The sequence below is a fragment of the Stenella coeruleoalba genome (assembly GCF_951394435.1).
Source record: "Stenella coeruleoalba genome assembly, chromosome: 8".
Taxonomy (NCBI): Eukaryota; Metazoa; Chordata; class Mammalia; order Artiodactyla; family Delphinidae; genus Stenella; species Stenella coeruleoalba.
The window spans coordinates 44202129-44216120 of record NC_137154.1 but is presented as its reverse complement, the minus strand read 5'-3'; the positions used below and the strand labels follow the sequence as shown (position 1 = coordinate 44216120).

General features: G+C 49.2%; 1 long non-coding RNA gene across 1 annotated transcript in view; it reads left to right on the top strand.

Moving 5' to 3' along the window:
- The window catches only part of LOC307190166, a 173532-nt gene that overhangs the window by 143282 nt on the left and 16258 nt on the right, over positions 1-13992 (top strand). The window contains exon 3 of the long non-coding RNA XR_013829432.1: positions 5208-5373. This is a non-coding gene — a long non-coding RNA (uncharacterized lncRNA). The remainder of the gene's footprint in view (positions 1-5207; positions 5374-13992) is intronic.

Here is a 13992-nt window from a genome sequence, read left to right as displayed (position 1 = left end):
GACGGTATTAGCACGGGATCCCGATGGCCCCGCCTCTTTAAGATTTAAGATGTTTTTATCTTCAAGGACAGAAGGGGCAGGAAGAGGGCCTGAGCACCTGGGCGGAATGTACCCTCATCCCTCCGCCTTCCTCAGGCTCACTTATATGGTAGCACTATGGCCAGCCGTCCACGATGGGCCTCCAGGGGCTGGACCAGGTGGCGGGGCGGAGAGAGGGTGGTTGAGAGCACTCCACGGCCTGGCCTGACAACCACTATCTGCGTGACTGGAGGCACGGCCTTTAGTTCCTTCCACCTCAGTGTCCTTACCTGTCTGGGAAGTGTCAGAAGCAAGGGAGTTTCTAAACACAGCCGGTTTGTTGGGTTTTTTTGGTTTGTTTCTGCGGTACGCGGGCCTCTCACTGTTGCGTCCTCTCCCGTTGCGGAGCGCAGGCTCTGGACGCGCAGGCTCAGCGGCCATGGCTCACGGGCCCAGCCGCTGCGCGGCATGTGGGATCTTCCCGGACCGGGGCACGAACCCGTGTCCCCTGCATCGGCAGGCGGACTCTCAACCACTGCGCCACCAGGGAAGCCCTGTTGTTTTTAAGGTCATGTACATTCAGAGAAACTGGGGTAGAGCAGGAGGTGCTACTTCAAGCCCAGACACACCCTCTGCCCCACCCCTGCTGTCCCCACACACTCACACACAGTCAGAGCTGCCACAATCGGACTCCCTGAAGGTGTGGGTCCCCAGAGTGTCATACAGGTTACAGTCTAAGATAAAGGAGGGGCAGGAAGTAACTTTTAGGGGCTCCTACCATGAGGCAGATGCTATGCTGTGAATTTTCTCTACTTTACCTTATTTAGCCCGCATAGAATTCTATGCAGGGATTCAGAGAGGCTAAGCCACTTGCCCCAGGTCACTCAGCTAGTGAGTGGTAGAGCCAGGACTTGAACCTTGGCAAGTCTGTCTCCTGATGCTAGGCCCTTTCTGTCCCACACTGCTCCTCTGACGGAGGACGTCCACCACTGTGCATCTCGTCCCACATCCTCCACTCTGGGCTCCAATCCAGCTCTCCCTTACCTGGCTGACTTGCTTACGGCTCATTCACAGAGGTTGCTGATGCCCCCTCCTCCTTCCTGAAGCCGGCTTCTTGGGTTCCCATCGCCCGTAGTTTTCAACACAGCCCAGGATCCAGAGTCTCACCTTTAGAATCTCCCCTTTAGCTGACTCACTATCCAGAATCATTTCTCCCTGGTGCTTCTCAAACTCTGTCTTGGATAATATGTTCCCTTCCCATTTTCCAGCCACCAGTTCTCCCACTTAGTACAGGATGAAATTGACAACTGTCCTCTCTATTCTCAACTGGAGGAAGCTGGTACTTCACACCAGCTCTCCATGGGACGGACACTAGTCAGGGCGCCAGTGCTGACTGAGGAAGTCCCTTTGGGGCTGAACGAGCTGAAATGACCTTGGAACTGTAGCCTCATTTCCATCTCCAGGCCCTCGGCTGTGCTTTTCCTATTCCCCCACATCTGTTTCTGTGCGTATTTTTGTTTGTCTCTGACTTTGTGTCAGCGAGTTTGACACTTCCCCTTCTGCTTTTAGCCTTTTCTAGATACTTCCAAGTGAGGACTCGGGCTGCCAGTTCATGATTTTGTCTCTCTGGCCGTGGAAAGGACTCAATAATATGTGATTGACACTCTCCCTGCATGCCTTCTCACCTCTTTCTGCCCAGCCTGGCGCAGTTGCAAACACAGGGCTGTGGGTGTGTAACAGATGCTACTGATACCCTGCCCATCTCCTCTCACCACTCACTACTCAACGCTGATGCTTCCTTCTGCAATATCGGCAACTCTCTGCCCGAGAGGGAGGCTGGAAGGACGGGGGAGCTGACACCTCTGGGAGCAGCCCTCAGCCAGTGATGGATGGGAATGGGAGGATAGACAACCAGCTTCCTTGTCCCTCGGGTGGGAGAGCCCTGATGTGTATTCTATACAACCAGGTGTCCCTGATGAGGTTTCCCTCCGTCCCCCGCAGTAGTGACCCACTCATTTGCTCACCTGAGTTGAATCTCTTCCTGTCCCTGTCTCACTCCTCACTCCCCTAAAAGTACTTCCTGTACAAATTGCTCTTATTCAAATCTTTCTTAGGGTCTGCTTCTGGGGGAATCCATCCCAAGACAGGGTCCTAAAGCTGATGTCCTCGGTGGCTCTGGCACCCACGTGGCTCCTTTCCAGTGGGGTCACAGTCGCCGTAGTCGCCTGCAATAGTTTTAGGAGCCGTTCAGTGCACACGCCAAAGCTCCAGCAAATGTGGGAGTAAAAAGAAAATTGTTGCACATGGTCGTCTTTAATGGAAGCCAGTCATGGAGCTAATAATAGTGATATTTTCAATGGACCAAATTAAATTATGCATCCCATCTTGTATCTTAATTAAAGGGATAAAAAAAACTCTTTTACATTTTAATTAGCAAGTATGTCTTGGAAAGACTTAAATTAATACGGGAGTCATCACCATAGGAGAGCGGCCAGCTGCCAAGATTCACGAGGCCAGAGAGAGCGCAGAGAACAGAATGCGGCTTCCGGCATGGGTGAGCATGGCCGTGGCTGGAACTTGGAAACCTCTGAATTTTCTGAAAGGATGAAAGTGGGGGCCCGGTGCGTAGCTGGGAGGCATGACATTGCCTTTTCTGGAAGGGCCCACCTTCTACACATGAATCTTCTTGAAGACATTTGAACACTGAGTCTAGAAAATGTGAGAGGAACGAGAAACTGTTTGCATGATGACTCTGCTTTGGCTGTCTTCTCGGATGAGAGTTCCTGGGGGTCCTGGAAGCCTCGTTGGCAGAGCCTGAAGTGAAAGCGGCCTTGCCATGGAGCTGGCCTAGCGAGTACCTCCAGTGAATGTCCTGTGCCGGTTTCAGAGAGGAGCCGGGCTCCCATGGCTGTGTGTTTTCCCTCTGTCCAAAGAGAAAAATGGTCTGGGGCCATGCTTGCTGGCTGGCTCCCACCGCGTGTGTAAGGGCTGCTGCAGTCCTGTCGGCAAATTATTATTATTATTTTTTTAGCTTTACTTGTAAAAAATGTCACAAGTAATATCTACTTGTTTTTAAAAATTGAAAATACATACAAGCAAATAAGAAATTCACGACAAAAAGCGTAACTGCATCACCCGGAGATAATCACTGATAACACTTTGCACGGTTCCTTCTAGATCTGCTTGCTGTGTCTGCCTCCTGGCATCCTCCTGGCTAATGTTTCCCAGCATCCTGGTCAATGAGGGAAGGGCGGAGTATAGCGCTCACATTCTCCTGCTGCTTCTGGTTCTGAACTCTTGCCCCATCTCCATTTGTCATTCCCTCTCCCCATCTTCCTTCACTCCTGCCAGCTGCTCTAGGTTTTTTGGTTTCATTTCAGCCAGGAGCTGGCTCCCCTTCCAATATACAAGAATGTCTATTGTATAATGACCGGCATTAAAGGATTTGGGTAAAATGGGATGTCAACATGGAAAAAGGAATATTAGTCACCATTATTCTTTCCTCGAGGACTTTTTACTCTCTCCCTCTGTTTCGTTCAGGGTCCTCCTACCAGATTGCTTGGCCCTGCTCTCTCTCCTCAGATTCTTCTCCCGTTTCCTCTTTTCTTAATTGTCCCATGTTCCCCAAAACTCCTTTCTCTTGAGTTGCCAAGGGACCACCATAGAGTTTCGATTACTTGTGTTATGCTAGGCAATTTAGTTTCTTTTTTTCTCTCTCTCACATATAGGCTAGCCCAAGGACTTTCCTTTCATAGCCAAAAGGCCAGGAATTTTCTAAATCAAATAACCACCTACTTTTGAGATGAATTTACCATACCTCTAGAAGATAGTTTTATCTTATTTTGTTTCACCTTATTTTGTTTTATTTTACTTTATTCTTCACCTGAAATAAAGTCTTTAATATTCTTTTAACTTAATTAAGAGGGTAGGGCCTGTGCAAACCCTTAATCGTATCTTTAGACTCAGTTGTTAGAAGTGAAAGTCTAGCTCAAGAAATACGAACAATTACAAGCCTTCTGATACATTCTGTCGAGTTGCCCCACAGAAAAGAGGTACCATCCCACACTCCCTCTGGCACTACTATGTGAGGGTCCGTTTTCCCCTACTCTGACCAGCTTTGGATAATATAATTTAGAAGGGAAAAGAATTAGCTGTTCTGATGGGTCAGAGTCACACCTGCATGTTGATGTAATTCCAACAGCAGTTTCTGAGCCGTGTGTGGGCAGAGACCAGGAAGCAGGAGCCCTCGGTGGAAACCCCACATGTCACCTATTTGACATCCAGCTTCCAAATGGAATCTAGGTTCAGTTCTGTCTCTGACGTAGGCCCCTGAGCCAGGGCTCTACTATGGGCCAGAGCCGGGCTCTCCCTCCCTGCCTGTGGGTGCTTAGTGGGAGCAGTGTGGGCAGGGGAAGATGAAGGGAACCCTGGAGCTCTGTGTCTAGAAGCTGAGCCCAGTATGGACACAGTGAGGTGATAGCTAGCTGGACTTTGCAGCCATCCTTTCAAATGTACAGCCAATCCATGAAGATGGTCTCGGATGAGTTCATCCCCCTCCCTTGTACGCACTTGTCAGACTACACACCCCACTACAGGAATCTTTGGGATTGTTTGACCTCAGGCCTGAGCCTGCTCCTGTCTGCCCCCAGCCCTACTCAGCAGCAGCCCCAGACCTCTTCACCATCAAGACCCTGAATCCACTCTGACTGGGACCAGGAGGGCATTCGAAGCCTCGGCCACAGCGTCACGTCAAGGGAGGAGTTTTTTGAGCTTCTGTCATCAGTATGCAGTTCCTGGGGAGAGATGCTGGCTCCTTATCATGACCTAGGACCAGCCTTGGCCCATTGCCTCTGAATTGCTGGCGTTTCCTGGTCTGTCCCTAAGTCTTACTGGGAATCGAGCCTGTGTTAGTTTGCTAGGGCTTTTGTAACAAATTACCACTTTCTGGCTGGCTTAAAATAATAGAAATGTATTTCTCTCACAGTTCTGGAGGCCAGAAGTCCAAAATCCAGATGTGGGCAGGGTTGGTTCCTTCTGGAGGCTCTGAGGGAGCCTCTCCTAGCTTCTGGAAGCTGCGGGCAGTCCTTGGCATTCCATGGCTTGTAGACAACGTTGCGTCAACCTCTGGCTCTGTCATCACACCACCTTCCCCTCCGTGTGTCTCATCTCCCCTTCTCTTCTCTTCTAAGGACACTGCCCATTGGATTTAGGGCCCACCAAAGTGATTCAACCAACCGCAGAGCCCTTGCTGAACTCCAGCCAAGTCTCATCCCTGTCCAGCTGCCCCAGAAGCTGGGCCTTGTCCCCAGGACGCCGGAATGCTTGCTGACACCCTGCTCCAGCTTCTGACCTCAGGTAACCTTGTTTAGCTCCAAGCACCGCTCATGTCTGAGCTTCCCCAGCACCACTCTCTCCCTACTTGTTGACCGAATTCTTCCTTCCACTGGGAATGTCAGAAGTCAACCAGAGTTCATTGTGCCCCATGAGACACAGAATAATGGATTCCAGACCCTGGCCAAGCTGGGACAGGGGCAGCGGCTCAGGGGAAAGGGCAGGGGCTTTGTGAGAGACCAGTCTTTGTTCCTGGCTCTGACACTCACTCCCTGTGTTAGGGGTTCACTCAACATTTCTGAGTTCCGGTTTCCTCAGGTGTGGATGGCGTTGGACCATAATGTGGTGGTCGTGAGAGAGCTGAGAGCCTGTGGGTGAGGGGCCTAGGGTACCAGCCATGATATAGGATTGTCTTACGCTCTCCTGCTCACCTCACCTACTATGGTAAGGCCTTTGTTACTATGGAGACAAGGGGCAACAACGCTGCAATGTGGAAATATTGTCATGCAGTAACATAGCAAAGTTACGCTTAAGAGGAATAGCTGCCTCTTCCCCTGCTCCCCACATAGAAAATAAAGTAGAACTAAGCCAGGACCCTGGGGACCCAGCAGCGGGGTCAAAAGACCGAGGGGACGGTGGGAAAGAGAAGAGGGAGAGAAGGGACACTCAGTGTCCGCCTGAGACCGATTCTGTATGAAGTGTCTATTCTTGTAATAGACTGCGTCTGAAGAACTTTCTAGAATCTATAGGCATCACTAAGGGGTGGCAGACAGGAAGTGCTCAGTAAATGTCAACTCCCTCTCCTCCGATTTTCTCCTGAAGCCACCGCTTTTGGTTCCACCTTCCTTCCTTGCACAGTAAAGCACCACTGAGTCGAAGCTTGCCCCTTGACGAGTGGGTTAATCCAGGGTCCAGGGTGCCAACCTCGAAGCCACAGCAAGGACCGTGGCAGGAAGGATGGTTAGTGGAGCTACCATTCAGAGCTGAGCCGATAATTGCCAGGGGGCTGGGGGTGGGACGGGGGAGGGGGGGCAGTATTTAAGTGTAAACATTGCTGGTTTAATTAGGGTGAGTCTACCTTTGATTATCAGTGTCACACAGGGCAGGTTTTCAGTCTTCTCTGCTCCAAAACAAAATCCAGGCCTAAGGATTCTTATCATTTCCTGACAGTCACTGTGAGTTTTCTGTGATGGGTGAGTTTAAACAATTCACGGTTGACAATGAATATGCAAACAGGTGTTAATTAAGGCCTTTGCTCATCTTCCTGCCTCATTTTGGAATATTCAGAGGATTCAGCCACACTTGGTAGGGTTAGTCTATCCCTCTGATGCCCAACCCTGGGCACCCACTGCCCTGTTCCAGGTGGCCGTCCCCAGCCTCCCAAGATTATTCACGTAGACCTGAGCCCAGGTCAGCCTCTCTCCACCAGGGAGAGTGCACCCACTCACGTGGCCTCTGATTAATTAACTGAGTTCCATGGAGGGCCTTTCTGTGGATGGATGGAGGAGCGCGTGTAGCCTTTTAAACACGCTTAATTAAGCTGGATGGAACACTGGGCTCCTTGGCAACAAGCTGGGCCTCAAAGCCGACTGGTGGCATATTTGCACAACGTGTTCTGTGTTTGCGCCTTTGAAATGGGATCGATCCGTCTGGGGGATGCCTCGTATGTCTTGTGTTCACCGCATTCTTCCTTGGCTCAGTCAGATTAGGGAAGGGCTCCGAGGGGCGTGGCTCTCCCCAGCACTCTCCTTAGAGATGAGCTGTGACTCTACCATTCAGGGAGCTTGGCCGGCTGCTGCCAAGCAAGGGATATGAGATGCACGTGCAACTGTAGCATTAGACGTGATATTTGAAATATGTAATAACAGGGAGAGCGCAGGCTCCAACCAATCCGAACAAACATCAGCCGTGAATAACAGCTATTCTGCTGGGTAATAGCTGAATACCAGCCTTGGAAAAAGTTAGAGTTCACAAACAGTTTCACATATATTTCCCCTTTTGATTGTGGTCACAACTTCATGAGCTGGGTTGAGATACTTTCCTGATTATAGAGATGGGAAACTGAGGTTCAGAGAGGTTATGTGTCTTCCCCAAGGCCGCAGAGCTAATGCCACAGCTGGAAGCCAAGCACCCTCCTTGTTCTTTCTACCACATCACTTGCTCGTGCCTGTGCACATGCTGGGGCTCTACCAGGTCAGGGAAGATCAAGAGAAAACCTCCCAGGTATGGCTGGACCGCCTACTGATAAACTCAGGGCCAAGGCGAGAGTGAGGGCAGGAGGAGGGGGGCATCAATGCTGTAGGATTTGTGGTCAGTCAGCGTGGAACCAAGAGCCAAGTGTGGACCTTTTTTTTGTCCTTTGCTCACAAAGCCCTGTGATCCTGTGGGATGCTCAAAGGAAGGGAGGATGGCACAGAGTAAACGCAGTGAGGAGCATTCCTGGAAGACAAGGACATGGGTATTTATTTTGGAAGGTGGTCCCGGGAAGTACAGGAGGAAGTGAGCAAGTTAGCTCTGGAAGGTGAAGAGCCATTGAAGTGGATGCTAATGAACAAGTCACCATCGTGGGCAGCCAGGCTCAGTCCCCGGAGACCTTCTGAAACCCACGTGGCCCTTGCCTCAGAATTGTGCCAGGGGAGGCCAGGGCACTTACCCACCCACCGCCATCCCCCAGCCCTGGGCATTAACTTCCTTGCACTTCACGGTTGCTCCTGGCCACTCAAAGAAACTAGCGGGCAGAGAAGGCAGACTGGACACTTGGAGGAGGGGGTGCGGAGAAGCATCTTCACAACTACAGCTGAACTTATGTGGGCTGGAGGGATACGGGAGAGGGTATCCAGGCATCTGCTATGCCTGTGGATCCCAAAGGATGCCAGAAAACAGGAAAAGGCTTTCCCCATCGTGGGGCTGCTTTCCTCCATGTGAAGGAGGGAAACCTGGATGTTTCTGGTCTATGTGTGTGCCCAGGATTTTCTGGGAAACTCAAAGAATGTGCCCCATCCCTTTCCAGCTACAGAATGTCAGTGTCTGAACTTTCCGCTCTCCACAGTCTGACTTATTTGGGGAGTCTCTAGAGCCTCTGAGGTGGGGGGAGACTTACTTGTGGCTCTGGTGGGAAATGCCATCCCCCTAAGCCTGGCAGTCTCCCCGTCTCCTCCGCCGCAACCTTCACACCAATCTGTAGCTGGCATTTCTGCCCTGCCAGAGGGCCTGGTGGGGACGTGTGACAGATACAGAGCATTTTAATTTTGGAAGCCATTGATCTAGCACACGTTAACAAATGACACCTGTCATTTGAAACGTTGCTTGCCATTCATCTTGTCTTATCTGGGCACCAATTGCATCAGATAGGACCCATGTCAGTTTTCAGGGACAAACTGCTTGCCGGTTCCCCCTCACCCCAGAGCCAAGAGGAATCGTCCCTCCAATCTGTTAATAACAAGGGCAGTGCCTGTGAGGATGGCTCAGGGGCCAAGGATAGGAGAAAGTAGCAGGGAATTGCCTGGGAGTGGCTAAGAAAAAGGGCTCTTTATTTCCACCATAAAGGGTAGTCTTCTGATACATTTCAGTGGTAAGCTGGAGAGACACTGGTCTGTTACCCACATACAGACCTCAATAGGCAGCTTCATGTGTGTGAAAAGCACTAAGCCAGGGATTCATCATGGGCTCTTGGAGCTTGCCTCCATCTAGCGATATGAACCTGGGCAGATAGTTTTCCCTCTTTTTTCTTTCATGACACCATCTATAAACATAAGCGTGGAAGTCTCTGCCCTGCCCTATTTCATTAGGCTGCTTAAAAGAGTTGAGGCAGGTTGGCACTAAGAAAAGTAGAAGGGACCGTGGAGATGCACTTTATTTATAAATTGATGTGGATGAATCAAAGTCAAGACAACCTGCGTAGGCTGGGCGAGGCTGGGTAGAGTGACTCACCTATAGCTGTGACACAGAATAGGTGACGTTAACCCCTCTGAACAAAGGCAGAGCGTGCCAGCAAAGGGATGGGGTTCAGGGCTTCCCTGGTGGTGCAGCGGTTGAGAGCCTGCCTGCCAATGCAGGGGACATGGGTTCGAGCCCTGGTCCAGGAGTATCCCACACGCCGCGGAGCAACTAAGCCCATGTGCCACAACTGCTGAGGCCTGCGCGCCTAGAGCCCATGCTCCGCAGCAGGAGAGGCCACCGCGGTGGGAATCCCGCGCACCACAACGAAGAGTAGCCCCCGCTTGAAGCAACTAGAGAGAGCCAGCGCGCAGCAACAAAGATCCAACGCAGCCAAAAATAAATAAAGAAATAATTATAATTTTTAAAAAAAGAAGAAGAAGAAGGGATGGGGTCCAGCACAGAAAACTAGGCTTCAAAGAGGAGGGTTGTTAGTCTGTCCCCAGCTCTGCCCTAGAGACAGGTCTTCTCCTTCGGGGTGAGGACAATTCCTAGATCTTACCAAAAATAATCCTCCCCGCTTCCTAATATTCCTCTTTCCTTACTTGGACACACCAAGCAAGCCTCTGAAGAACGTTTTGGTATCCTCAATGCTATAAAGGAGTGTCCTGGCACAGTGGGCATCAGTTGGATTTGCTGCCTAGCATTGTGGTGCCCATATCCTATTGCCCTCTCTTTTGTCTACTCTCAGCCCTTGTACTTTAGATGAGGCACCAACTCTTGGTATAAGGATGAAACATCCCTAGATCCCGAGGTGATCTAGGCTTCAGGCAATCAGTACATACCATTTCTCTCCTGGACACAGAGATTAGTTCAGGGATGGCTATATGACCTAATTAGAAAACAAGTGATACAATGAAATGCTTACTGGGGCTTCCAGAAGAGAATCTTTCGCTCTTGCCAGCTAGACTTGAAGCTGAGGATGGGATCCTGAAGGGCAGGAAGCAATCTTGCCACCATGTGGAGCCTAAGATGGAAGTCAACTTGGTAGAAGACAAAACCCAGAAAAGGAAAAACTTGAGTTCCAGTGATACCATTTGAGCTCTGAATCCAGCTGTGCCTGAAGCTGAACTTACCCCTGGGGCTTTCAGCTTTGAGAGCCAGTGAATTCCTTTTGTGCTTAAGTCATTTGAACTAGGATTTCTGTCTCTTGCAACTGGAAGAGCATCAACTGAAACACCTGGACAGGGGATTTCACCTTTACAGATAGTTGGGGTGGCATTCTCACTTGGCATCAGTGTCTTTTGAGCCTGGGTTGTGCGAGTTTGCCCTGAAAGACTGATGACTTTTGGGTGCACTGAAGAGGTCTACTTTCTGAACTTGGATGGCTGAGAACTTGGCCAAGGTATAACCCACCAGTGAAAGACCCTGCCCAAGTGACCATTTCTGGCCCTGAGTGAGAACTCGGTGGTCACCGGGGATGGTAGCTTATTTGTTGACCAATATGCTGCCATGAACCTCCTTCTTTCATGATGAGCCTAAGAAGATAACAGGTTACATATCATTCATTCCTTTATTCATTCGGATGTTCTTTAATTCATTCAACAGATAAATGAACAAGGGAATGGTGAACAATAGTCTGGTAAAGTTGACTGAGGCGGGAGTAATATTTGAAATATTGCATTTAACAGCCAGTGTGGTCTACTGCAGAAGCTGCGGTTCCCAAAAATGTTCATGCAAGGGCATCTATAGGGAGTGCTAGGCTACGTCAGGGGCCTCAGCCCAGCGTATGCCTTCGGGGGAGCCAGTGTCAGATACTGTCAGAGGCAGTGTCTCTCCCACCAGGGCTCTGGCCAGGAGGCATCTGGGCTAGGCTGTTGGCTAGTGGATGGCGAACTGCCATTGGAGGAACAGAAGTATTTCAATATTTTAACAGTTGGTATGGCTTTGGGGGTGAGTATTGGCTGCATTTCAGGTCTGAATGGAAACCAGATTTTGAAGAGCTTGGTACACCAAGTTGAGCAATCTTCATTCTACCTTGAAGACAATGGGGAGCCGTTGGGGTCATTAAGAAAGACACTGACGTGACCAGATTTGTGATGTAGAAGCACATGTCTAGTGATGGTCTGGAAGATGATTGGATAAAGGACCAGAGACAGGTAACCTTGACCAGAGGCTGGTGACAGTGGTCCAGGCAAAAGATGGTGTGGGGGGGTCCATGTTAAAACAACCTTTTCCCCTTTAGGAGCTACTGAACTGAGTGGCTTGGAAGGAGGTGGCTGCGAGGTGATGTGTATGGGTTAGTTGAGTCTCGATAACATCCTTTCTGACGGTGTGGGGTAAGAGCTGGCCGTTGGATGCAGTTCATTGCCTATTGCGTTTAGCAATTTCACGAACACTTCCAAGAAACCTGCCCTTGCAAGATATCGCCCTCCTGGCTATCGTAAATAGAGCTGCAATGAACATTGTGGTACATGACTCTTTTTGAATTATGGTTTTCTCAGGGTATATGCCCAGTAGTGGGATTGCTGGGTTGTATGGTAGTTCTATTTGTAGTTTTTTAAGGAACCTCCATACTGTTCTCCATAGTGGTTGTTATCAATTTACATTCCCACCAACAGTGCAAGAGGGTTCCCTTTTCTCCACACCCTCTCCAGCATTTATTGTTTGTAGATTTTTTGATGATGGCCATTCTGACCGGTGTGAGATGATATCTCATTGAAGTTTTGATTTGCATTTTGCAGCTCTGTTTACAATAGCCAGGACATGGAAGCAACCTAAGTGTCCATCATCGGATGAATGGATAAAGAAGATGTGGCACATATATACAATGGAATATTACTCAGCCATAAAAAGAAACAAAATTGAGATATTTGTAGTGAGGTGGATGGAGCTAGAGTCTGTCATACGGTGAAGTAAGTCAGAAAGAAAAAAACAAATACCGTATGCTAACACATATATATGGAATCTAAGAAAAAAAAAAAGGTCATGAAGAACCTAGGGGTAAGACGGGAATAAAGACGCAGACCTACTAGAGAATGGACTTGAGGATATGGGGAGGGGGAAGGGTAAGCCATGACAAAGTGAGAGAGTGGCATACACTACCAAACGTAAAATAGATAGCTAGTGGGAAGCAGCCACATAGCACAGGGAGATCAGCTCGGTGCTTTGTGACCACCTAGAGGGGTGGGATAGGGAGGATGGGAGGGAGAGAGACGCAAGAGGGAAGAGATATGGGAACATATGTATATGTATAACTGATTCACTTTGTTATAAAGCAGAAACTAACACATCATTGTAAAGCAATTATACTGCAATAAAGATGTTAAAAAAAAAAAAAAAAAGAAGCTATCACCCCCATGCCTTAACTTGGATGTTCCACTGGGATACTGAAAAGCTTCAACTCACAGATAGACATCAGCGAGATGCTGAGCTGTTTAAGCTTTGACTATCTCTAGCTGAAAGGCTCAAGATAAAGTTTTCTGAAGAATGCTCCTGCCTTCACTGCTGGAGGGCAGGGCACTTAAGTGGCTTAGGCCCTCAACCAATCACACTGCACCAGCAGCCCTGAGACTCCCTGAATGTTCAGACAGGAAATGAGTGGTCATGAACTCTGGGAAATTCAGTCATCAAACATTTGCTGAGTCCCTACTGTGTGCCAGGCACGACTGCTCCTTTCACATCAGCGCATCACAGAACACTTCACCAGCCCACTTCACCAGCCCGTAGGTGGAAGTGGTCTAGGCAAATCCAAAGCTGTATTTTATTTCCCCACTAGGCAAAGCCCACTCTGTACCTGGGCAGTGTCAAGCCAGGGTCCTCTAGGAGCTCCAGGAACTGCTCCCTTCTCGGTTCCTCCATTTCCCTAAGGCAATTCTTGGGCATCCAAAGACTATGGTTCTAAGAGGCCACGGGTCAAAGCAAGTACCAGTATGGCAGGTCACCTCTGCTATTCCTGAGCACTGGAGAACAGCGCTCCCACAAAGATCCTCTTATTGCACCCTGATGTCTTCTGCAGAACTTGGAAGGAGTAGCTATAAGGACCCAAATCTGCCACTCAGTCCAGACTAGACTTTGGCCTTGGGGATGGTTTTGCAAGTAAATATGCGATATGCTTCTCTGCTGATAATCCCCTTGCCACCGAGAGGAAGCAGATTCAAAGCTGCTTCTCACTGGAGAGCTTTCTTTTTAATTCAAAACTGGGCTCTTAAAGGAGACAACTAACTCTTTTTGTACTGAACATTCAAAAACTACTATTGTAAAGGACAGCTTTTGAACCAACAAAGGCGGAATCATTTTCTCACAGAGACTCAGGAAAGAGCCTGTCTGACTAAGTGTGGGTGTGGGGAAGGGGACTTATGAGGAGGAATTGTTGAGGGTAGAGGGGGTAATAGAAAGGGGCTGAAGGATCAGGGAAAGACGAGACAAACCCAGGAAGAATACCAGTTGTCCTGAGGGCCAGCCTTGTTGTGAGCACAGAGAGGTTGAACAACTTCCCTGAGGGCACCCGGGGGTGCCTAGTAACCTAATGGGAGGAATCTGCTGGAATCCTGGATCAGGGTTAATGCTAGTAATAGCTAATACTTCCATTGCACTTATTATGTGTCAGGCATTATTTTGTTCTTTGCACTTATTAATACGTTTAATACTCTTGTCAACGCTATGAGATAAACACCATTATTACTATTATTAGCATTTTCCAGATGAGGAAATTGAGGCAGAGAGAGGTAGAGTCATTTGCCTAAGTCACAGAGCTGGTGACTGGTG